The sequence below is a fragment of the Callithrix jacchus genome, chromosome 1 (assembly GCF_049354715.1).
Source record: "Callithrix jacchus isolate 240 chromosome 1, calJac240_pri, whole genome shotgun sequence".
In the NCBI taxonomy this organism is placed as follows: domain Eukaryota; kingdom Metazoa; phylum Chordata; class Mammalia; order Primates; family Cebidae; genus Callithrix; species Callithrix jacchus.
Window position 1 is genome coordinate 187,463,560 of NC_133502.1, and position 22,574 is coordinate 187,486,133.

General features: G+C 56.3%; 1 protein-coding gene across 4 annotated transcripts in view; it reads left to right on the forward strand.

The window, feature by feature from the left end:
- SHISAL1 (shisa like 1) overlaps positions 1-22,574 on the forward strand; it is a 170,234-nt gene that overhangs the window by 76,839 nt on the left and 70,821 nt on the right. The window lies entirely within an intron of this gene.

A 22,574-nucleotide genomic window follows, 5' to 3' on the forward strand; every position in this document is an offset into this window, starting at 1 on the left:
GCAGCCATGCCCATCACCAAAGGCTGCTGTAAGCTCACTCAGAGAAACCCTTGTCGGGTTCCCACTGAGTGCTAATGGCTGTGTGACCACAGGCAGCTGTCCATACGTCTCTGGACCTCAGTTTCCTAGACTATAAAATGACAGCCCTGCTCTGGGCATTGTCTAAGGTGTTTTCCGTCACCAATGTCCTGTGAATCTCACTGCTGGCTGGCTGTGCCTGAAATACCATCAGGTTCAGCTCTGTTCAGACCCAGGCTGATGGGAAGTCCCTTCCTGCATCACCCTTTGTTTTCTCACCTGATTCTGACTGTCCAAATCTCACTGGGAGTCAGGTGGTCAAGGGGTAAGCATTGGGACTTTTCACCTATGGGTAGCATTTGGCTTCGGTGAGAAATTGCATTCAAAACCAGAATTCAAATAACCTTCAGGTCCTGGCATCAACCAGGACAATCCCCATGCTGGTCACTGTTGCCTAGAATTGGGGAGTCACTCCCCATCCCCTGAATCTGTGACTGCTCGGTGCAGGACACATCTCTGCAAGCACCCCATCTCTCCAGAGAGGCTGTCTGCTGTGCCTATCCTGGCAAGAGATGACCAGGAAGTTCTGCAGCCAGGCAGCCCCAGCCCCTCGTGGCTGAAGCTGAAAGCCCCAGGCAGGGGTTTCTGTCAGTTTTCTCAATGACATCTTCATGCTGCGTTCCTCGCTCTGTCTCAGGCATCTGGGAGGTACTGGACTGAGGAAGGGGGGTGAGGGGAGCAGTTTGGCTTGTGTGTGTGTGTGCGTGTGTGTGTGTGTGTGTCTCTGTGTCTGTCTGTCTGTCCCATCCTCGATCTCCTGAGCCACCCAGCCTGCAGCTTATCGGGGCAGGTGGGCTGGAGGAGAGGGGCAGGGGCAGGGGCAGGGCCAGTGCTGCTCCCTCAGATCTTTGTGAGTGGCACAGAAAAGGAGTGGGACCTGCTCAGAGTGAGACCAGCCGAGAGTCACTCCCAGTTACCAGTCATCCATCCAACCATCCCTTCACTCCCCTTCCTTGGCCAACTCCTGGAGGCCCCGTGCCTACGAAAGGCATTGGCTCGCCCATGGCAGCTCTCTAGAAAGCAGAGGAGGAAATGACCCCGACAAGCCAGCAGAGCTGGAGGCATACCTAGGTCAGGCCAGGGGCAGTGAGCTCCTGGGGGTGGAGAGGTGTACATGCAGCGGGGGGCACCTGTCCTTTGGAGCCTGGGAGGGGTTGGGGCTGGGGGAGCTTGGTCCAGAATGACAGGCATGAATCAGCCAGAGGAAGAGGGAGGAGCTGTTCTGGGCAGAGACCCTCTGTGGGCAGAGATGCAGGCATGGCAGGGCGGCAGGCTGAAGCCTTCTGGACCTGCGGGGCTGGGAGGTGGCTGCAGGCCTGGAGGGCAGGGGGGATGGAGCTCCCTGGAGCAGGGCCCGGAAGGAGACAACCCCACCCCCAGTCTGAGTGAAGGGTTTGGGTACAGAGCGGGCAGATTTGGAGCTTAGACAGCTTCTGGGTGGGCTGCCCATGCTTGAGGTGGGCAGAAGGAGACACAGTTTGGGCCAAGAAGGTGAATCTGATTTCCAGTTCCCTGGGACAACCAGCCAAGCCCTCCCCAGCCCCACCCCAAAGGCTACACTGCAGGGGGACTGCCTTACGCTCAGGCCCTGCGCTTCTGGGGTGGGTGGGGGGCAGTGGCATGTAGACACCAGGTCTGTCCACTTCAGCTGTCTGTGTCCACAATATAGGGCTTCACGGAACAGGCTCCCAGTCGCACCCCCCACAGCACGAGGGTCGCACTTGGCAGTGACAGCCCGAAGGCCTGCTCAGAGCCAGGCACCATGCGGAGCGCACTCCGACCCAGCTTCCCACTTAATCCTCATGCCAACCTTGTGAGTGGCAACTGTAGATTCTGTTGTATAGATGAGAAAACAGGCCCAGAGAGGCTAATTATACAGAAGAGCCCCACCAGGACCAGGCTCCCAACTGCTGCACCACATTGCCTGATGTGGGGTGGGGATATAGAGGCTCCTGGGACACAGGAGCCACGAGGGCCAGGGGCCCCACGGTCTCACTTCCTAGTCATTACCCATTTACTTGCCAGTATGACTGACCCAGAGCCTGGCCTGCCTTATGCTTAGATGAAAGCTGTCACCTCCCTTCTTAGGGATGCTGTGCCTCTACTAACCCAGTCTCGGCTGCTTTCACTTCTCCCCAGTTGACTCGATAACAGATTCACGGGATCTTAGAGCGAACTGAGAGCCCCTTCCGCAGCTCTCCCAGCCCACCTGCTCTTTCAGAAGGTACCGAAACAATCAACACCCCCTAAGAATGGGGGGCCTTGTTTCCTAAACATGAAGCAGGGAGGGTTCTGGACACCTAACCAGGATGAGTGAGGAGGGTGACCGGAAGCCCTGGTTACCCTGGTTGTACCCTCCTGGGGACACCAGGGGACACCCGCTGTATAGATGTTGTTCTCACTCTGCACAGGGCCTCGCAGGGGGTTGGCCCCATCTCTTCCTCCCTCCCTTTTTGCACCCCTTCCCTCCTTCCTGACTTCCTCCAGGGCACACAGTCCTTGACCTCTAAGCATGGACCCCTGGAGAGGTGGAGGAGACCCCAAGGTCACTGAGACCCCCCCAGGCCGCTTCCAGCCAGTCTGTTTAATGATTGACTCTATGAATAAATCATTCTGTAGCTGGGGCTTCGGATGTCCCACTCGCCCTACTGATGTGCCTTCTGTCCCCATGCCCCGAGTTATGATGAACCCCTCCCTCCTTTTCCTCTCAGCAGTAGCTGGGTTGGAAATGTTCGTCCTGACTTCCCCAGCCACTGGCCATCCCACTCCTCACAACCCCAGGTTTTCTCATTCAGCATCTCAGGCACAGTGCTTCTGAAAGTGCCAGACCAGGCCCAGGCAGGGTCTCTCTGGTGTGTGTGTGTGTGTGTGTGTGTGTGTGCCTGTGCGTGTCCGCATGTGCCCCACTCTCCACAGCCCTCAAGGGGGTGGGCAGGGCGGTAGACGAAGACTGCGACCGCAGCAGCCCTGAGCGTCCTCTGCCGTGCTATGAGGAGGGGCCCCAGGAGCTGCTGGTGGAGGGGCTTGAGGCCGATCTGCTCCCCCATATCCACATGGGGACACTGAGGCCCAGAGAGGGCTGGGACTGTGCTCAAGGTCACACAGTGAACTGGGGATTCTTGAGGCCAAGAATCTTCCAGCCTGTATTACAGACATGGACACTGTCCAGGTCTGGAGGTGCTCCAGGGAGTCTGGAGGGTTGGGGGGTACAAACATTTCCTAGAGGATGCAATTTACACCGAAACCCCCAGAGGCACTCCTTTTAGGAAAAGGCTTCAGAATCTCTCCCTGCCCGGCCATCCGTAACAGCAGAAGCTGAGATGAAATGCACATCCCACCGTCCTGTGTTTTCCACATCAATGTGAACAGGGCGTTTACATCGGCAGCCCGTGCCCCCAGCCTGCCCTCCTCCTCCTCCCATCCGGGCGCATCCTCCAGTACCACCCATCTGCCCGCACGCGCACCTACCCCAGCAGATATGTGCAAATGCTCCTTCCAGAAATTAACAAATAATGCATGAGTTTCCCAAACTACACCCATTTAACACTGAATTAAGTTCTGGAAGCTCTTAACAGAGCCCTGGGAGGGAAGAAACATTTTTTGTTCACACTTCCCTGGAAAATGAGACAAACCGTGATCTTTGAAAGCCCAGCTACATAATCTGATTATTCCTCCCTGGCAAGCCTCAGAAAGATGCCCAGCAGAGGGAGGGGACAGCCGGCTCTGCCGCGGCAGAGGGATTTGCATTGGGAAATTGGACTGGGAAAGTTTGTCTCCCATGCCAGATTCCAAAGCTCCTCGTCGTCGCCTGATGGGCTCAAAATAAAGTGCCGTTTTCTTAGATATTGGCACAAATTAAAAATAAAGGCAGATTCTTTCCATAATCCAGCGCGAGAATTTCCTCTGAGGCTCCCGGAGCTTGTCACGGAAACGATGGTGATTTGCTTTCACTTCGGGTTCCTTTCCTTTGTCGGGAGAATTGTACGTGTGCAGCTGGATTTACAGACCGAAAGACATGCATTTAGTGCTCATTCATTCCACGTTTCTGGAGCGCCTCCCAAGTGCTGGACAGGGTGCCAGGCCCAGGGGGTGAGGAGGGGCGGTGTGAAGCAGGGTCCTGCCCTGGCAAGCTTTGCAGTGGATTTGTTGGGGGAGGGGCAGGAGAACTAAAGGAAAACAAGCATCTGAGAGGGGTCATGGAGGGCTTCCTGGTGGAAGTAACTTTTGGCTTGGGTCTTGGATGGTGTGTAGGAGTGTGCCAAGGAGAAGAAGGCCGAGGAACATTTCAGGAAGAAGAGCAGCCTGAGGAAGTTCTTGGTGTGAGTCTCACTCGGATGTGGCTTCTCGGTGGCATCTTCAGATTTTAAGGTTCCTTTGTGAGAGCCTGGCTGGACATGTGACTTTTTACAAAGCCCTTTCATATCCATTATTTTTCACTGGTCTCAGGTAGCCCAAGGCAGGCCAAGTTTCCCTAAAGGAGAGAGATGAGCCCAGAGAACGGAAGCAAGGTGGCCAGAGTCAGAGCCAGGGGGGCTGTGATACCCAAGGCCCCTGGATCTCCTGGGCGCTGTGCAGGTCAGGGAGGTGGGGGAGCATGTAGAGTGAGTTATTCTATAGAAATTCTAAAACTTAAAGAACCACAGACATTAATACCAAAGTCTCAAAAGGCCCCTTGCTCTCTCCACCAGAGCTGAGCTCCCTGGCTACAGCAGGGCTGAGCTTCAGGACTTGGGTCCAGCGAGGCCCATGCTGGGGCCACCAGCTCTGAACCTCTGTCTCTGCATCCAGAAAATGTGCTGATGGAGCCTCTCTCTGCCCATTTGCAGGAAGCCTGGCATCATCCCAAGCCCCAGACGGCCCAGGTTCAGCCTTCAGCTCAGTGAGAGTCCAGCAGAGTCTTTTCCTTTTCTATTTATTATTTATTTTTATTTTTATTTTGTGACGGACTCTCTCTCTGACACCCAGGCTGGAGTGTAGTTGCACAATCTCGGCTCACCACAACCTCTGCCTCCTGGGTTCAGGCGACTCTCCTGCCTCAGCCTCCTGAGTAGCTAGGATTACAGGCGTGTACCACTGCGCCCAGCTAATTTTTGTAGTTTTAGTAGAGACGGGGTTTTACCATGTTGGCCAGGCTGGTCTCAAACTCCTGACCTCAGATGATCCACCCACCTCGGCCTCCCAAAGTGCTGGGATTACAGATGTTAGCCTTTGTGTTCAGCCCTCTAGCCTTGCCTTTGCTGTTTAAACTGTTCAGGCTTTTGGAGCCGGTCGTGGTTGTGTAGCATCGACTGGGTACAGGTGCTGGGAATCTGATCCAAAGGACGGAAAGGTCTTTGGGGAATGAGCCCTGCGGCTGAGCCGAGCCCCATTGTCAGGACAATGGGCCAGAGGGAGGCTCCGGGTGCTGATCCCAGGCAGGCTGCCTGCTTCCCCAGAGCAGGCTGGGATTCCTGAAGCTGTGCTGGGGATCCACCCAGACAAGTCTCCTCGCTGCTTGCTCCTCACTTTGTGTCCGTGGGAAAGTTATATATTAACCCCTGGAGCTTCAGTTTACTTACCTGCAAAATGGGTTATTGTGAGAACCGGGTAAGATAAATTCATACAAAGGGCTTAGTTAGCACAGTGTGCATTCAGCACCTTGTCAGCACTCTGTATTCTCACTTTCCTATTGTTACCAGCTTTGTATTGCTGTGTTCACACTGCTGCAGCCCTTCCCCAGACCTCTGGAGTAGGGACCACCATGAATGAATGAGGAAATGAGTCAGGTGAGCAGTTGGACCAGCGGCGGTGCTTCCCACCCAGGAGCATGCGACTGCAGAGCAGGGAGGTGGGAGCCAGCTTTGGGGCCTGGGTTCCGATCCACCCCACCTCTTACTAGTGACCAGTGGGGGCTGCGTTATTTCCCTCTGAGCCTCAGCGTCCTCATTTTCAACATAGGGCTGATAATGATGATAACTTGAGTGGCTTGCAAGATTTGAGGCAGGGATTGTAACTTTGGGAACAGCTGGGTCAGTTACATCACTAACTGTTATGTTTACTAAGCTCTGGAGGGACAGTAAGGGTTCAAATCCCAGTCTCCACTTCTCCTGGCTTATGGCCTTGGACAAATTACATCACCTCTCTGAGCCCGTTTCCTCATCTAAAAATTGGAATGATATCCACCTCTTCAGGAATTAAATGAGTTACTCCAAGGAATGTGTTTGGTGCAGATGGGCATACAGTCAGTGCTCAGTAACTACTGCCGGTATTATTATCACCACTGCTACATTTAAAAACAGAAACACCTGGAGGCACCGAAGCAGTGAAGGGTCAGAGAGCCTCTCTCCATCCTGGAAGGGTGGAGGCCACCTTGTTCCTACTTAAGCTTGATAGTATCAAGCCCTGGCTTGGCATGCTTTAGACAGTTTCTGGGAATGAAGGAATGATGGATGGATGGATGAATGAATGGTGGGCAGATGGATGGATGGATGGATGGATGAATGAATGGATGGTGGGTGGGTGGATGGATGGATGGATAAATGAGTGAATATGGATGGATGAATGGATGGATGGATGGGTGAGGTGAGTGGATGGATGGATTGATGGATGGATGGATGGACAGATGGATGAATGGATAGTGGGTGGGTGGATGGATGGATGGATGGGTAAATGAGTGAATATGGATAGATGAATGGGTGGATGGATGGTGGGGGTGAATGGATGGATGGGAAATGAGTGAATATGGATGGATGACTGGGTGGATGGATGGGGGGTGGATGGATGCATGCATGGATGAATGGGTGAATGGATGATAAACAGGTGAGTGAGGTGGGTAGATGGATGCATGGACGGATGGATGGATGGATGGATGGATGGATGGATGGATGGATGGAAAAATGGGTGGATGGAAAAATGAGTGGGTGAGGTGGGTAGATGAATGGATGAATGGATGGATGGATAGGTGGATGGACAAATGAATGAATAAATGAAACTAAGATCCCGGCAGCCAAGGAAGGAGCTGAAGTTTAAGGTCAGAGGCTTCCTTTTGAGGACATGAGTGACAAGGTGGGATGTGATGTGTAGCTGGATGTGATCTCTCTTTGCTGCATGAATCTTTATTGACTGGGGATGGTGGCCCGAATCTGAGGGCCCAGGCTGCTTGGTATCCCCCAACATTTGGTTCTGGAGCTGGACAGGACTGAGTTCAGGCTGTGACTTCCTCAGCTTCAGCGTAGGCAAGTTCCTGTGCTGCTCTGAACCTCTGTTTCCTCCTCCGTAATGTGGGGAGAGGACTGGCTTGCAAAGGTAATGCATTTCAAGGTGGTTTGCAACCTGTAAAGTCAAACTGAAAGTCAGGGGAGGGCTTGGACTCCATTCAGTGAATGACAGGGAGCGGGGGTGGATTCGGAGCTGGCAGAGCTTGTGAAACATCAGCCTGGGCACTGACTGGTCCCCTCTTGAGGAGGTGTTACTTGTGTAACACCCAGGATAGTGCTGAGGTACAGGGTCAGGGAAGGGGCAGAGGCGGCACCTGGGGCAGTGAGGCAGCACCTCCAGCTCATGGGCAGAACTAGGCCCAGGGATGGGAACGCTCTGCCCAAGACCCTTGGAGCCCCAACCCCATGGGGAGACCCTCACCCACTCACCCCAGTCCTATCCTGGGTGCTTTGCCAACACCACCATTTATAATCCTCATAACTTTCCATGAGCAGGGACAGGTTGCCATTCTCAGTAGAGGCTCAGAGAGGCAAAGTGACTTCCCCAAGGGCACACAGCCGTTATGTTGCAAAGCCAGGATTTGGACCTTGTGGCTTCTGTTCTTTCTGCTGGGGAGGCCAAATGCACTTCGTGGTCAGGAAGGGTGCCGATGTGGGAGCTCAGGGTCACCACACTCTGTGCCCACCTCTCACCACCATGTGGCCTTGCCCAGCCTCCTGTCTTCTGTCTGCCTCGGTTTCCTTTTCTGTAAAATGTGTTCACAGCAGGCCCTCCTGCAGGAGCCAGAACCTGGGAGGGACCCTGCAGAGCGCTCCGGTGGGCCTGCCCTCTCCACCTTTTCTTTGTTCTTTGACTCCTTTCTGGGGAGGAGAGAACCTGGGGACAGGGTGGGGCCTGCAGGAGCCGCAGAGGCGCCGCACTTCTGCTTCCCGGCATCTTAGCTGCCAGGGGTTGGTTTCTGCTGTCTGCTGCTTCCTCAGAAGAGGGTGGGTACCAGGCAGGCGTGGACAGGCCACTTGTCCAGTGCGTGTCACGAGTTTATTCACTCCTGAGATAGCGCCCAGGGCCTGTCCTCACAGACTTATAGTCTGCAGGGACTGGTGGACAGTCACCTGTTCTGCCTCCAGGCTCAAGTCCTTCATAAGAGAATGGACGGATGTGGGTGATGACAGAGGATAGGGAGTCATTCTGCCAGTGGAAAAGGGACTGAGCATCAAGGGGGCCTCCCCAGAGGAGGCGGCACCCAAGGAGGTGGAGTCTGAGTTGAGCAGGTTGACGAGCAAGGGCCGTGAGGACATTTGAGGCAGAGGGAGCCACACATCTAGAGGCTGGGAAATGAGTCTGGGAGACTTCTGGGAATGCAGCATGGCTGTCCCGTGGCACTTGTGGAAAGCTGAGCAGAAGCTGAGGCTGGAGGACTGTGGTCGTAGAGAGTTAGTGACTGGGTTACCGGAGAGTTGCTGGGTTTGATCATTACTCTGTGGAACTGTGTGGCTGGAATGCTGCCACTCTCACTGCGGTGCCCGGGGCAGGCACTGCTGCCATTAGACCTTGCTAATCCACCATCATGGCAGGACCCTGGATGGCTCCAGTCCCCCTGGCAGCCCCAGGCATGCTTGTGCCCGAGATGACACCTGTTTGTCCTTGCTGCTGTGAATAATGGGGACAACGATGGCCCTTTGAATTTGCTTGTGTCGTCACAGCCCCAAACCCAAAGCACTTTCCCTATGGGAGAAGATGGTGCGTTGTGGCCAGTCTCTGGAGGGACTCCACTGCCCCACACTGCCGGCTGGTTCAGCTGTGCCTGCAAAAGCAAAGCCTTCCCTCGCTCCAGGGGTGAGCTGCTACCAGGGGGTCCCTGGGCATGAGAACCACCTGAGAACGCAGCCCTTCCTCCATCACCTGTAGGTCCACAGGCTGGGGATCAAGCCCCAGACAGCCTGGACATCAGCTGGAGCCGGGCCAAAGAGGGGTCACAGGGGGAGCGGGGGAGCCGGGCAGCACCTTAGGCAGGACTAGGGAAAGATCGGGAGAGGCTGCTCCTGAAATTCAAACAATTGGACAATCTGTTCTGGATCGATTTAGAAGCAGTGGAGTGGAAAAAAATTAGAAAATATAGTGTGAAAGCTATTTTCTCTCCCTCTCAGCTCACTTGGGCAGAGAGATGAGTTGGAATTTATTTGTGGACTGTCCAAGGCCCTGGCCAAGGCCTCACACCTCCTCACTGCCCCCTGCACCACTGCCCGGCCCACTTACCCCCCACTGCCTGCTGCCTCCTCCTCCTCGCCCAGCTCTGGGCTGGCAACAGGGGGTCTCAGAGGGGCCATATTCCTGTGGGCTCCAGGAACCAGCAGCCTATAGGGGCTCAGACATGGACATGGCTAAGATAGGACGTTTGTGTTCTGACAGGCCCCCTGAGGGAGGTCCTCTGTCCCTCGTGTCCCTCTCTCCCACACTGCCAGACAATGGACTCTCCATGCCAAGGTTGAGGTATCTCTGCCTAGTTCACTCCTGTACCCCCAGGGTTCTGGCCCTAGAATCAGGGCTGGCACATCGTAGGTGCTCAATCAAAGTTTCATGTCTGAATGACAGAAGGAAGGAAAGCTGGGGAGGAAGGAAGAAAGGAAACTGAGGCTTGGAATGAAGTGACCCATTCATAGTCACATGGTCTGTTAGAGATGGAGGTGGGAATGGAATCACATCCGTCACCCTCCACACCTGATTTTCCCCCACCCACGCCCATCCCTGGGGCCAGGAACTAGGTCTGAGACATTTAGGGGCCTCCCACGGCGGCGACCCCCCTCTTCCCTGGCACACTGCAACCCACTCCTCCTAACACAACTCCTACATTTAATCTTTCACGACTTGAGCCAAATGCTGATTGTTTTAAAATAAGCCTGTTCAGTGTGAGGCCAGACCGGAGTGGTGGGGAGGGCAGGAGAACCGAAAGCCAGAGCCTTCCACGTGGTCTGAATTGTCCCAGAAGGGAGCAGCTCCTTCTGCGCTGTGGTGTCAGGAGTTTCTGTGGCTGGAGGAACTCGCCCAGGGGCGTGGTCTGCAGGGACACTGTCAGTGGGAGAGGCGGCTGTTTACAATAACAGGGAAGTGGTTTCATTTCAGGGAGTAGCAGCTCCCTCCTCTTTTCCCTTTCACCCCCAAAGGCCAAGGCCAGGAGTCTGAGTCCCAGAAAGAACCTTGGCTTGGAAACCCAAGCAGCTCAGGTCCAAGTCCCAGCAGCTCAGCAGCAGTGTGACTTTGGGCAGGCAACACAACCTCTCTGAGGCTTAGTTTTCTCATCTGCGGACTGGGGCGGGTAGCCCCTTCTTTTCTGAACACTGAAGGAGATGATACTTGTGAAACACCCAGGATAGTGCTGGACACATCATAGGTGCTCAACGAATGGCCTTTTCCTCCTCTTTCCACTGCGTGAGCAGCCACAGCTGATACACAGTTTCTCTCTTACTTGGGTTCCGCCTCTGTGGCCTGGAGTCTTCATGGGCCATCATCCTGGGCAGGTCCCCCGGCTGACAATGAGAGGCGAAGCCATGGTACAAGGGGCTCTTTGAGCCCCACGTGTCTGAGCATCCACCCTTAGCCATGCTGGGGATGTGTGGGTGGTGCCGGGCACGGCCAGCGCCACCTCCTGGAGGGAGCCCCATGCTGGGAAGTCAGAGATCTGGGTGCCAGTCCCATTTGCCACATATAAGCTGTGTGACCCTCTAGGAGTGATAGCCTCTCTGGGTCTCTGTGTCCTCACCTGCTTCTCAGGGTCACTGTGCTGCTTACCTAAAAGAACCTATGTGACAGCACTGAGCAGGCCCCAAGCCTCAGGAGAGGATGGGAGGGAAAAAGGCAGCCCTGGTGCTGATCCCTCATAGCCACCTAGCATGGCCTCTGAGTTTCACATATAGCATCTCATTTAATCCTCACTCCACCCAGGTTAAGCTGGGGCAGTGAGGCAGCACCTCCAGCTCATGGGCAGAAGCAGGCCCAGGGATGGGAGTGCCCTGCCCAAGGCCCTTGCAGCCCCAGCCCACTGGGGAGACCCTCACCTGCTCACCACAGCCCCGACCTGGGTGCTTTGCCAGCATCACCTTGTTTAACCCTCAGAACTTTCTGGGAAGGAAGGAAGAAAGGAAACAGGCTTTGAATGAAGTGACCCATTCACAGTCACAGGGTCTGCACAGATAAAGGTCCAGAGCGGCTAAGTCGCATGTCCAGGATCCCAGCTGGATCCCCTCCCCCAGGACAGCCTGCACATACTGTCCTCTCTGGCCATGGCCGTGGCCACCCTCTGCCAGACCCGGGCCCAGCACCCGCCTCCCCCTGGAATTCCGAACTCACCCTCTCAGTACCGATTGCTTTCCTGCTGACAAAGTGCTGTCATAAGTGCCTTTTGATGCTACCTCTCCGTTCCCCAGAAACTTTTGGGCCAACACTCCCTAAAAGCAGCAGTGCGCTAATTAGACTTCCGTGATACCATTTACCCAGATGTCAACAGATGCTACGCAGTTTAGCAACTTTCTCCCCGTTGTAAGAGGCGTTGGTTTTTGGAAAACAGGAGGCTTTCTCTTGAAGGCTGGGCATGGCATCAGGCCTGCGGAGGACTCTCGGGGTAGAAGCCTGTCTGCTCTGAACTTCCCCCCCCCTGTGGTGGGCTTCTGGATGGGCTGGACTAGGTTGGGGGGCAGCCAGCCTGAGTGTGGGGCCTTCCCCTGGAGGGGCTTCACTCTGGCCCTCAGTCCCTGCTTCCTCTCAAGCCCCTTGGTGTCAGAAGGCCGCGGTGGCAGAGCGCAGCTCAGAAAGGTCAGAGGGCCCTGTGCTCAGCAGACTCAGCAGACACGTTTATTAGCCATTCTGTTGTTTCCAAAGTGCAAACTCAGTCTCAGAACGGATCTCTAGTTTGGGGAGGACTGCACAGAAGAAGGATTCAACTGAGGAAGTGGAGGCTGGTGCTTGCTCTGCTGTTGGGGAGGAGGAGAGGACCTGGGGAGTCTGTGTCTGAACAGGGCACAGTTCTGGGTCCTAAGTCTGGTTTCTGGGGGTCTGCCCTCCTTTCCTCCCCCTGCAACGTACCATCCAATGGTTTATTCTTCCTGGGGGATCGGACCCCATGGGAACAGCCCGCAGAGCAGGGCAGCAAAGCGGAGACCAGAGACCACAGGGCCAGGGCGGCTGGGAAGTCTACCTGGCAGCACAGCAGGTTTGGGGGATCAGGGGCCACAGGTGTGGAGGCCAGAGGAGGTGGGAGGAGGCTGTTGTCCATTCAGATCTGGGCCTAGGAAAGCTGGTGAGACCAGCAAGGATTTGCAAGGGCTCAGGAAGGCAGCCGAGAGCCACTTCCTCCTACCTTTGAAAGCACCTGTCTCCCTTGCTGTCCAGCCATCGCCGACAGGAAGTCCTCCTGGACGTGGACCGCCCTGAGTAAGGACAGGCCTGGCTTGCTGAAGGCCAGTGTGGCTGGCCAGGCCCTGCTGGTCAGTGCGGCTGCAGAAGCGTTCGAGAGGCATATCCTTCCATCCCAGCCTGGCTCTCAGCTGCTGGATTGCACCCGCCCGGCAGCTTCCATGCCAATTACACAGTGTGGGTGGGAGGCTCGTTAACCCCCAGAAGTGGAACTGGGCCAGTGGGTGGCGAGGGTGGACGGGCCCTGCAGCCGATGGGTTAAGCGTGCCAGGTCAGGGGTGGGGGAGCTGGCTCAGAACCGTCCCTGTGGTCTCCGCTGCAGCTCTATTTGCATAATTTTGAAGTTGATTGGCCTAAAGGCAACTTCGCTTAATCACAGCTGACAAGTCTCTGGTTGAAACAGCAGCTGCTACCAATTAGCCGAGTTGGTGCCTTGGTTTGTTATAACTCTCTAGGCAGCACCCCTCAGCTCCCCCTCCCGCCCGCCCCCTAATCGGCCTCAGAAGTTACCAGCAGGCTCAGGTAGCTGCCCAGAGAGCCTGCTACGTGCTCCAGTACAGGGGTTCCCAGACTTGCACGTGCCGCAGAATGGGTTAGCGCGCAGCCTCTGATTCAGCCAGAAGGGTGGCGAGAGAGCTCGAGTTTCCAGCAGCTCCCAGGAGATGCCAGGGTGGCTGCTCTGTGGGCTGTGCTTGGGGTAGCAATGATCTCACCCAGAAGTTTGCAAACTGGGGCTGCCTGTTTGTGTGAATAAAGTTTTATTGGAACACAGCATCATTACCCATTCATGTAGGATTCTCCACAGCTCTTTTTTGTCTACAACTGCAGAGTGGACAAAGACTGGGTGGCTTGCAAAGGTGGCCCAGTGACTCTTCCTTGAGTGGGCACCAGAGTGCCCTGGAAAGCTGGGAAAGACACAGACCCCTCGCCCCCCGACCCTGGTTCTGATCCAACAGGTCTGTGCGGCTCTGGCGCAGCCACTTCCGGGGCTATCTCTGCTCATCTTGGCCTACTCTGGGTACCATCCCCATTAGATAGCTGAGGAAACTGAGGCTCAGAGAGGTTACTCACTCGTCTGAGGTCCCAAGCTAGTAAGCTCTGGCCGATTCCCATCACATCCTGCATCCTTGACCCAGGTCCCTCTCCCCAAGGGGCACCACGTCCCAGCTGGGTTCCCTGGCTTGGTGTATTCCAAATCTGACTCCACGTGGCAGCCTGCTTTTGTGACCTTGGGCAAGTCACAGAATGGCACGTCCTGTTGTGGGAGCATGATGTGTGGGAGACCGGGTCTGACAATGGCACTGCAGAGAGCACTTGACCCCTGGAGGTTATTGCCCAGCTCCACATCAATATGGGCAGCTTATAGTGAGGGATGCCTCTCTCCTCCCTGCCTTGGAGTGCAAATCCTTTGAGGATCAGGATGGAGACCCATCCTGCCACTGCAGAATCACCTGCTGCCTGTGAGGCTGTGAGGGAGGCAGCAACTCCCCAGCAGTGGCTCTGGCAGGGTCCTGCATGTTCTTCATCTCAGTCATCTTCCCCATGACCTTGAGGAGCCAGGATGGAGCCATGACCATCCACAGAGGAAGAAACCAAGTGTCCCCAAGGCAGGTGACCTGCCAGGCAGGCACCAACAGCTTCAGAAGCAGCGTCAGGATTCTGTGGCCCAGGTGACGTGGGGCCACCAGCTCAGTTCAAAATACAGAAATATAGGAGGATGTTATATGGCCCGGGGTCCTCAGTTTACAGATAGGGAAACTGAGGCACAGAAAGTTTATAACTGGGAAGGCTTCAAAGGGACAAGGTGTCTGTGGGCTCACTAGGAGGAGGCTGGGAGTTCGTGCCAATTCCCTACTGGAACTGGACAATTCCGGCACCACGCCCAGCAACCTGGGACTATGAACCAGAAAAAAATGTCGCTTTCTCAGGGACCCCCAGTCAGGCCAAAGCAGCATCTGCAGTCCCCAGACAGGTCCCCGTGTAGGTCTCAGCTGCCCAGAGGGGTGGGCCTGTTTGCAATGGGTGGGGGCTGGGGGTCACTGTAATCATCATGTTTCTTTACGTATATTTTGAACCTTGATTTTCTATTTTATTTTCTGGACTCCAGGCCACGGAGTCAGGTCTGTCTCTCTCCCTGCTTCCTGGTACTCTCCCACGGAAGTCCTTGCCAAGCCTTCCTTATTTACTTGTTAATAAGATAAGAAACATGTTTGAACCATCCCCCAGCATGAGGGTGGGAGTGTCAGCCTGTGAGCCCCCCAGCGGGGCCCACTTCACCCTCGCCCCCCAGTATGCTTCACCACAGCCAGACGTGCTGTCAGAAAGTACATGTCACTTACACTTCTTTGCAGCCTCATAGGAAGGGTTGTGTGCTGGACTTCATCTTTGGAGGTGTTATTTCTCCCTCAGCCTCACGGTGCTGACATGCCCTGGGTCGCTGTGTGGCCACAGTGCATTTGGGTAGCTGAAGACTGTTCCAGTGTCTGGCCATGGCACCGTGGATTTTTCTGTTCATCCCCTGGACCGCTTCCGGGGCTCTGTCTGGGTTTCTATAGCGCTGCTGTGAGCTTTCTAGAGCAGGGTTTCCCTCGGCCGAGAGGGGATGTTGGTGCCGTTCCCCACACACAGTTGCTAAGGTGAGGACCCGCTGAACAAGACGACTGGATCACAGTGGCCTCCCTGAGCCCACACTGGGGTCACCTCCCTCCAGGTGGCCCTTGCCTGGGTCCGCCAGGCAGGCTGGTCTTTGTTGAGCTTCCAGCCTCTGTTGAAGGTGGACTTTCACAATTCCTGCCTCACGGGGCGATTGCGAGGAGTAAATGTCACTGGCAGACCCGTACTTCCCTATATCATAGGTGCTCTAGATCTGGTGCTTTGAACTGTAATGAAATCCCCAGGGCATCCCAGGCTCAGAGAAGCAGAGAAACGTGCCCGGGGTCACACAGCTGAGAAGTGGCAGGGCTGGGACTTGAACTTGTGTTCAGACCCCAAGCTTAGAGTCTTTCCATTTCTCTGCTGCTACGCTGAGCCCCAGACAAGAGGCAAGAGGAACTCTGTGTGCCTTGTTCCCTCTGCCGGGAAGACTGCCCCCACCCCCACCCTGCCGCCCGATTCATTCTTCAGACATCCTCGCCAGACCCTTGGGTCTGAGTCCCTAGCCAGGCGGCCCAGAACAAGTTACTGAAACTCTCTGCACCTCACCTTCTGCATCGGTAAACTGGGGATAATCACAGCACTTACTAATCGTGGTTATATAAATGCCACCCCCACCCCCGGCCCCCTACCCCATCAGGCTGCATCAGGCACTCTGGGTACCCACAGCCCCCTGGTTTCCCATTGTGGCATCCATCGCTTTGGGCTGCCATCATTGGGACTGTGGCTGGATAAGGGGGACCCAGGCCAGTCTGAACTTGCTCTCTGTCCACTGAAAGGAATGGAAAAAGGAGGTTTATTTCTGGCCTGGCTCAGGATGGGCAGGTTTCCAGGGATGGGTGGGAGGCAGAGGACGGCTGGCCTCCTTTATGGCTGTGCTTAAATGCCACCCAGAAGCCAGCCAAGGGCGCAGCCAAGGTACCACGATGCACGAAGGCCTGGGTGTGGGAGATGGCCGTGGGCTGCATGGGTACCTGTCAGCCAGGAAGTGTGGCTGCAGAGGTCAGCCAGGCCCTTGGGCTGTGTCCAGATGGTCATGGAAACCGCTGATGTGTTTTGAACAGTGGCAGGTGTGGGCACCCCCACCCTGTTCCTGCCCCATCCCCATCCCATTCCTGGTGGCAGGGAGGACCCTCTGCAGCTGGGTGGGGACAAGCCAGGTGTAGGGGGGCAACAGTAGGAAGGTCAGCACAGCTTGGAGCCAGGTGGGCGCCACGCACCCCGTGTGGGCTCTCGGATTCCGGGTGCCCTTCCTCACTGGGCTGGTTGGGGGCTATTTGTTTTACCCACGCCCCTCGCTGGCCAGTGCTGGCCAGAGGGGCTTGTGCAGTGGTGTCACTAGCCCCCACTGCCCAACAGAGACTGAGGCCCACGGGAGGGAATCCGCGGGTACCATGCAGAGCCCCAGCTGAGGTGTGCCTGGAGCCTGGTGGCCTGGGTCTGAGCCCTAGTGCGGCCGCTTCTCGCTGTGGGATCTCACAGGGAGTGTCTCCAGTTCGCTCACCTGTAAAATGCGGCTCTTGCTGGTGCTCTGAGGATGCACAAGGCAGTTAGACCACAGCCCAGAGTGCATGGAGACTGCGGGAGCAGCTGCTGCCACCCTGGGCCTGGGAGGTGGCTGCCCTAGACCCGGGCGGGAGCTCGACTCCAAGGCTGAGTCAGGCCCTTGCCCCACTCCCCGCCCCAAGGAGCATGCTGAATTCTTGTCAGCACACACAGGCCAGCCTGTGCTGGAAAACACTCTTTTGCCTATACAAGGCCTGACCCAGTTGCTCTCCTTTTATTGGGGTTTAGGGTTGGTGGCAACCAAGAGCTGGGGAAGAGGCCAGCAGCCATAGAGGGATGGCAGCCGGCAGCTGCAGGGGGCTTCTACTCCCTTGGTTACAGGGCTGGGCAGGTGAGGAGCAGCCTGTGGGGGGTTCCATGTCTTCAGGGTGTGTGGACACCTCTGTTCGTTCACACTGGGCCTGGGGTTCCTGCCCTGGCTAAGCACACAGTCTAAGGGAGAAGCCGGGCAAGCCTGCTAAGAGGCTCTCAGTCACAGAAGAATGGGAGGGCCGGGGCGATGGCTGTGCCAGTCGGGTGGGAGGGGGAGCAGGCTCTGATCTGGAGGGGTGGGAGCCCTGTGGGGGTGCACAGACGCTGGGGCTACTACCTACCTGCTGTGTGACCTTGGGCAAGTTGCTGACCGTCTCTGTGCCTCCATGTGCTTGTGACAAGAGCCTTGCCTAGAGGGGTGTTGCAGGGCCTGACATGGCTTGAGAGCTGCAGAAGTCCTAGGGGGTGCTCTCAGGATGCCCTGGTCATGGCATGGAGGGCATTTGGTTGGCTTCATGGCGGCGAGGTGGATCTGTTTAGCCCACTGCAGAGTCTGCAGTCCTAGCCTGGCATCATGCCATTATGAAATAAATGAATAGATAAATGAATGAATGAACGAACCAATGCACTGGCCCCTCCTAATACCCCTTCAAGGTGGGTGTGTTGTCCCCATTTACAGATTGGGAAACTGAGGCTTGGGGCTTTGGCTTCTCTTCCCTCCAGTGAAGAAGGGCTTCTCAGGACCAGGGAAGCCAAGGGAGCTGAAGAGAAACCCAGGGTCACTCCCCCGTCGCTGCTGAGGCAAGCTCTGTGCCTGTCTTTCCTCTTCCTGCCCTGACACTTTAAGTGATTCATTCTTCATGTGATATTTTTGTGTTTCTCCAGTGGGAAAAAAATGCCTCTGGGATTTCCAGGGGTTGTTTTATCTCCATGGTGCGACCAAATAATTCAGAAAAATGGAGAGAAACAAAGGGTTGGTGAGTTGCAGAAGGCCCACAATTGTCTCAGCCAAGCCCTCCCTTTAATCAGGGAGGAAACTGAGGCTGGGCTGAGTGCCTCGCCCTGTGACCCAGTGTGGCCCCGAGTAGGACAGTGGGGCATCTAGGATCTTCAGCAGGGTTGGGGTTTCCAGCTCAGCCCCTTTCAGCTCGCTCAAGCTCCCCCTTCCCTGGGCCTCAGTTTCCTCATCTGTAAAATGGGATCACAGGGGTGCCTACCTCCAACATTGAAGAGGGTAGCACACCCAGAGTGCTGGACGGGTGCAGAACTCATCCAGGGCAGGGGCTCCAAAGGGGAACCATTGGAACAGCTGAGTTTGTAACTTGGGCCCAGAGCCCAGCTGGCTGGGGCTTGGTGGATTCAGCAGGAGAGGGGTCAGTGAGGGGCAAAAGCCTTATTAGGGATAAACTGGAATGTTTCGCCACTGAGGAAGGAATGTGGGGAGGTAGGAGAGGTTTCCAGGTTGGCGGTCACCTGCGCGCCTTCCCCATTCCCGCACCCAGGCCAGTGCCCTTCATGACTGTGCTCCTCCTCTTCGCCCCAACCCTGGGAGCAGCCCCATGGAGCAGGTGTAGGAGGAGCCTGCCTGGTAGGAGGACAGTGGGGCCCAGGGGGTATGAGCTAGCCCACCTCGGCTCATGGACTCAGGGGTACCTGTCCCACCAAGGCCCTGGAGTTGGGTCTCTAGGCTAAAGTGAGTGGCTTCCACCCCGGGCTGTTGGCCCAGGTTCACTCCTGGGGTGGCTGTAAGCCTTGAGGCCCTTTCTTAGTTGAAGGAAATTTCCTGCCTGGATCTCTGCTGTTCCCATCTGCAAGTGTGCTGTTTGCAATAAAACCAACCAGGCCAATGAGTGCTAATGGAGTCCCTACTCTGTGGCCAGCAGACATTTATTCAGCACCTACTGTGCGCAAAGCATGGTTGAGAGACTCAGAGGCACAACATTTCCCACCCTTGAGGAGCTTGTCCCAGGCAGGGGAGCAATACACCAGCAGGCAAGGCCGAAGGAAGTCAGTCCCAACTAACGGAACAAGCAAAGCCTGGAAAGAGGAACTGGGGAGAAGAGGCGTAGACACGGAGTTCCAACACTTGCATTTGCCAAGGGGCACGCAGGACCCTCTCTCATACCTAAACCATCAGCTTTGGGAACAGTAGAGTGGGCAGCGTCAGATAAGAACACTTCATGGATCAGTTGCTGGTGTTCTGGGTGCACTGCTAACATCTGGTCCTTTCTGTCTTTGGTATGCCTGCACGGTGTGGGGCACGGCTCGCATTTCACAGATGAAACTGAAGCCAGTGAAGTGACTTGCCCTACATCACCCAGCTTGTTAGTGAGAAAGCTCTGATCCGAGGCCGGGGAGACTCACTGCAAAGCCCATGCATTCGCCTCCAGCGCCCTGTTTGGAGTCGAGCAGACCTGGGCTCAGATTGAAATCCTGCCGCCCCCCCCTCCGCCCCCCCCACCCCCGCCCCGGCTCTGGGCGATTGCTGAGCCGCTCGGAGATGTGGTTTGTTTATCTCGGTAATGGAGATGATAATTGCCTATGTTCATTCAACCAATTAACAAGTGCTGCTAAAGTGCCTACTATGTGCCAGGTCTGTGCTGCCCACAGACTTGAGCAAAAACAAAATGATCTCAGCAGGGCTGGCTTTGGGATGTGACCACTGCGGGCAAGGCATCGGGTCGGCAGGGCTCAGGTCACACCGGCTGTTGCCGGGCTGTGAGGTGCTGGCCCTTCTCACTGGCTGTCAGGCTTGGAGCCAAGCACCCCAGCTGCAGGTGAACGGGCTGCCTCTCTCTGTCCTTCCCCAGCCGTGTTCTCCAGCTGCCTCTGTCCTGGCCAGCACAGCGAGGAAAGATGTCCTAGTTCCCCCCGCCGCTCCCTCCTGCAAATACGAAGGGGTCACAGAGACGCTTTGATCCCACTTCATGCCGGCGTTGAGCCTTGAGAGGTGTTTATTCCTGGACTTCCCGTTTCAGGGTGAGATTTCATAACCTCAGCGTGGATGTCCCGGAAACAAAAGTTCACAAACTCAGGATTAGGTCTGCACTGCCGAGGAAATGCCCTGGAGATGGGAACTTTGTGGGTCTGCACCGCTGAGGAAAGGCCCTGGAGATGGGAACCTTGTGGGTCTGCACCGCCGAGGAAAGACCCTGGAGACTGGGAACCTTTTGGGTCCACACTGCCGAGGAAAGGCCCTGGAGATGGGAATCTTGTGGGTCCACACCGCCGAGGAAAGGCCCTGGAGATGGGAACCTTGTGGAGGTTAAACCCCGATGACACACGTGTGCACACACATGTGGACATGTGTGCTGTATGGAGACAGGCATCCACACATGTGCTGCCCGTGGAGGTGAACACTCTTATGAGTCGTGGAGACAGGGCACAGGCACAGACCTCCGGGGCCTGAGTCCCCTCTCTGAGCCCCACATTTTCCATCTGTGTGACAGGGAGACTGAGGGTGCAGCCTAGGGCTGGCAGGAAGGGAACGGGTGAGAATCGGGTAGCACTGGGCGCCGTGCTCTGCCTGGGGCTCTGGAGCCCCACAGCTGCGACCTGCCGTCTTCTTGTCTGTACTTCCTGCCCTTGTGCCGGGCTGCTGCCTGCCCATAGGACGGTCGGTGTGGCCCCAGAGAGCCCTGCCCTGTTGAATTACTAATCCATGCTAATGTTGCCACTGCCATTCATCGCGCCCACGTGGAATTACTGATTATGTAATTGACAGTCTGTGACCGCCTCCCCGGAGGCTGTAAGGCTTCTGGCAGTGGGAACCCCCATGCCCAATGCTGTTGGTCCGCAGTGGAGACTCTTCACGTATTCCTTGAGTGGCGACCAGGAGAGAAAGCACTCCCTGAACAGTGGGGTCAGGAGGGCGGGTAATTGAGGCTGCTTGTGGATGAGGTGGCATTTGATCCAGACCTTATGGGCAGGTTCAATTGGGACATACAAGGTGGGAAAAGGGAGGCCCAGGGGCAGGACCAGCCTAGGCAAAGGCCAGGGCTCCTGAGCTCTGCCACCAGCCGCTTCACGTTCAAAATGCTGGGCACGACGCGTCCTCACCCCCAGGTCAGCCTCCCGCCCCCCACGACAGTAGAGTAGGTGGGACGTGTTTGGGGAACAGGCCACGTGTCCTTTGCTCTCCATCATGTGAGGTTCAGGCCTGAGTGTGGCTCCTGTCTAAGGACGGCCAACCCTGGGGTAGAGGTCCCGGTTCAGCCACCCTTGGCTGCCTTTGCTCGGTTCTCCCAGGTCACTCTCAAGTCAGGACACAAATGAGGCGGGCTGAACAGGGTTCTCCTGCCTATGCTGGCCCCAGGTGAACCCCACCCAGCCCCTGCCCTAGCACGGCCTCCACACAGCCCAAGACCACTGTGGGGAGAGGGGAAGTCAGAGCCTCAGGAGCTCATCTGGGGAGTGGGAGAATGATGGGCGGAAAGCTGCCCTGAGAAGTGGCCACCCAGATGAGCCTCCAGACTGTCTTTGGAGAGGGGAAGGGTGGTCCTGGCACAGGGGAACTGTCTGTGTAAAGGCCCAGAGGCACCACAGACCCAGAGGGCTGAAGCTCCAGGAACAGAGAGGGCGAGGTGGCCACAGGGCCAGGCCACAAGGGACCTCGGGTGTGAGCGTGACCTTGAACCCAACGAGACAGGTTGATGGCTAGGTGGGCACTTGGGAGAGCTGGCACTGGGGCCGCCTAGGGCTTTGGTTGCTGGAAGAGGCAGAGGCAGAGACAGCAGCGGCAAGAAGCATGTGGCCAGGCCTGACCCCGGCCTTGGATGCCTCACTTCTTTCAACTGGCAAATTAGATGCTGTGGTTCATCCCCATCCTAGGGCTGAGAACACTGAGGCTCAGGTGTCACTCCAGGTCACGTGGGATGTGGTTACACAAGGTGGAGCGGGACTTGGCCCAGGTGAGGGTCCGACCCCCATGCCTTGCACTGGGCTGGAGGTGTGGCACTCGGCCGTGCCCAGAAGCGGGGCAGGGCAGGCTGAGAAGGGACTGGCCAGAAGCCCCCAATGCTGCAGGGGGCTCTCCAGGTGTTAGGCGAGCAACTAGGCCTGCGGGAGCCTGAGGCCCCAGCCCCGCTTCCGTCGGGCCCTCCTGCACCCTGCCCTGCAGAGCCTGGCTGACATGGAAACAGATCATTGCTGTTCCTGGCGGGTTTAATTCATCTTCCCAGCTCTGTTTCTCTTCACGTGCCCTCCTTCCTCTCCCCCCAGCCTCGCCAAGTTCAGTGTTTAAAAATAATCCTCAAATCTCGGAACAGCGATCCCGGGCTGACCCTAGGGAGGGCTCGCAGAGATGCATGCACGCCTGACTCATCATTCTGACCCGGTCAAACAACCAACGTTCTGGAACATCCACTCAGCCAGAATGTTCCTCCAGTTGTTTGAGTTCTTTTGTTGACCACAAACTACTATCT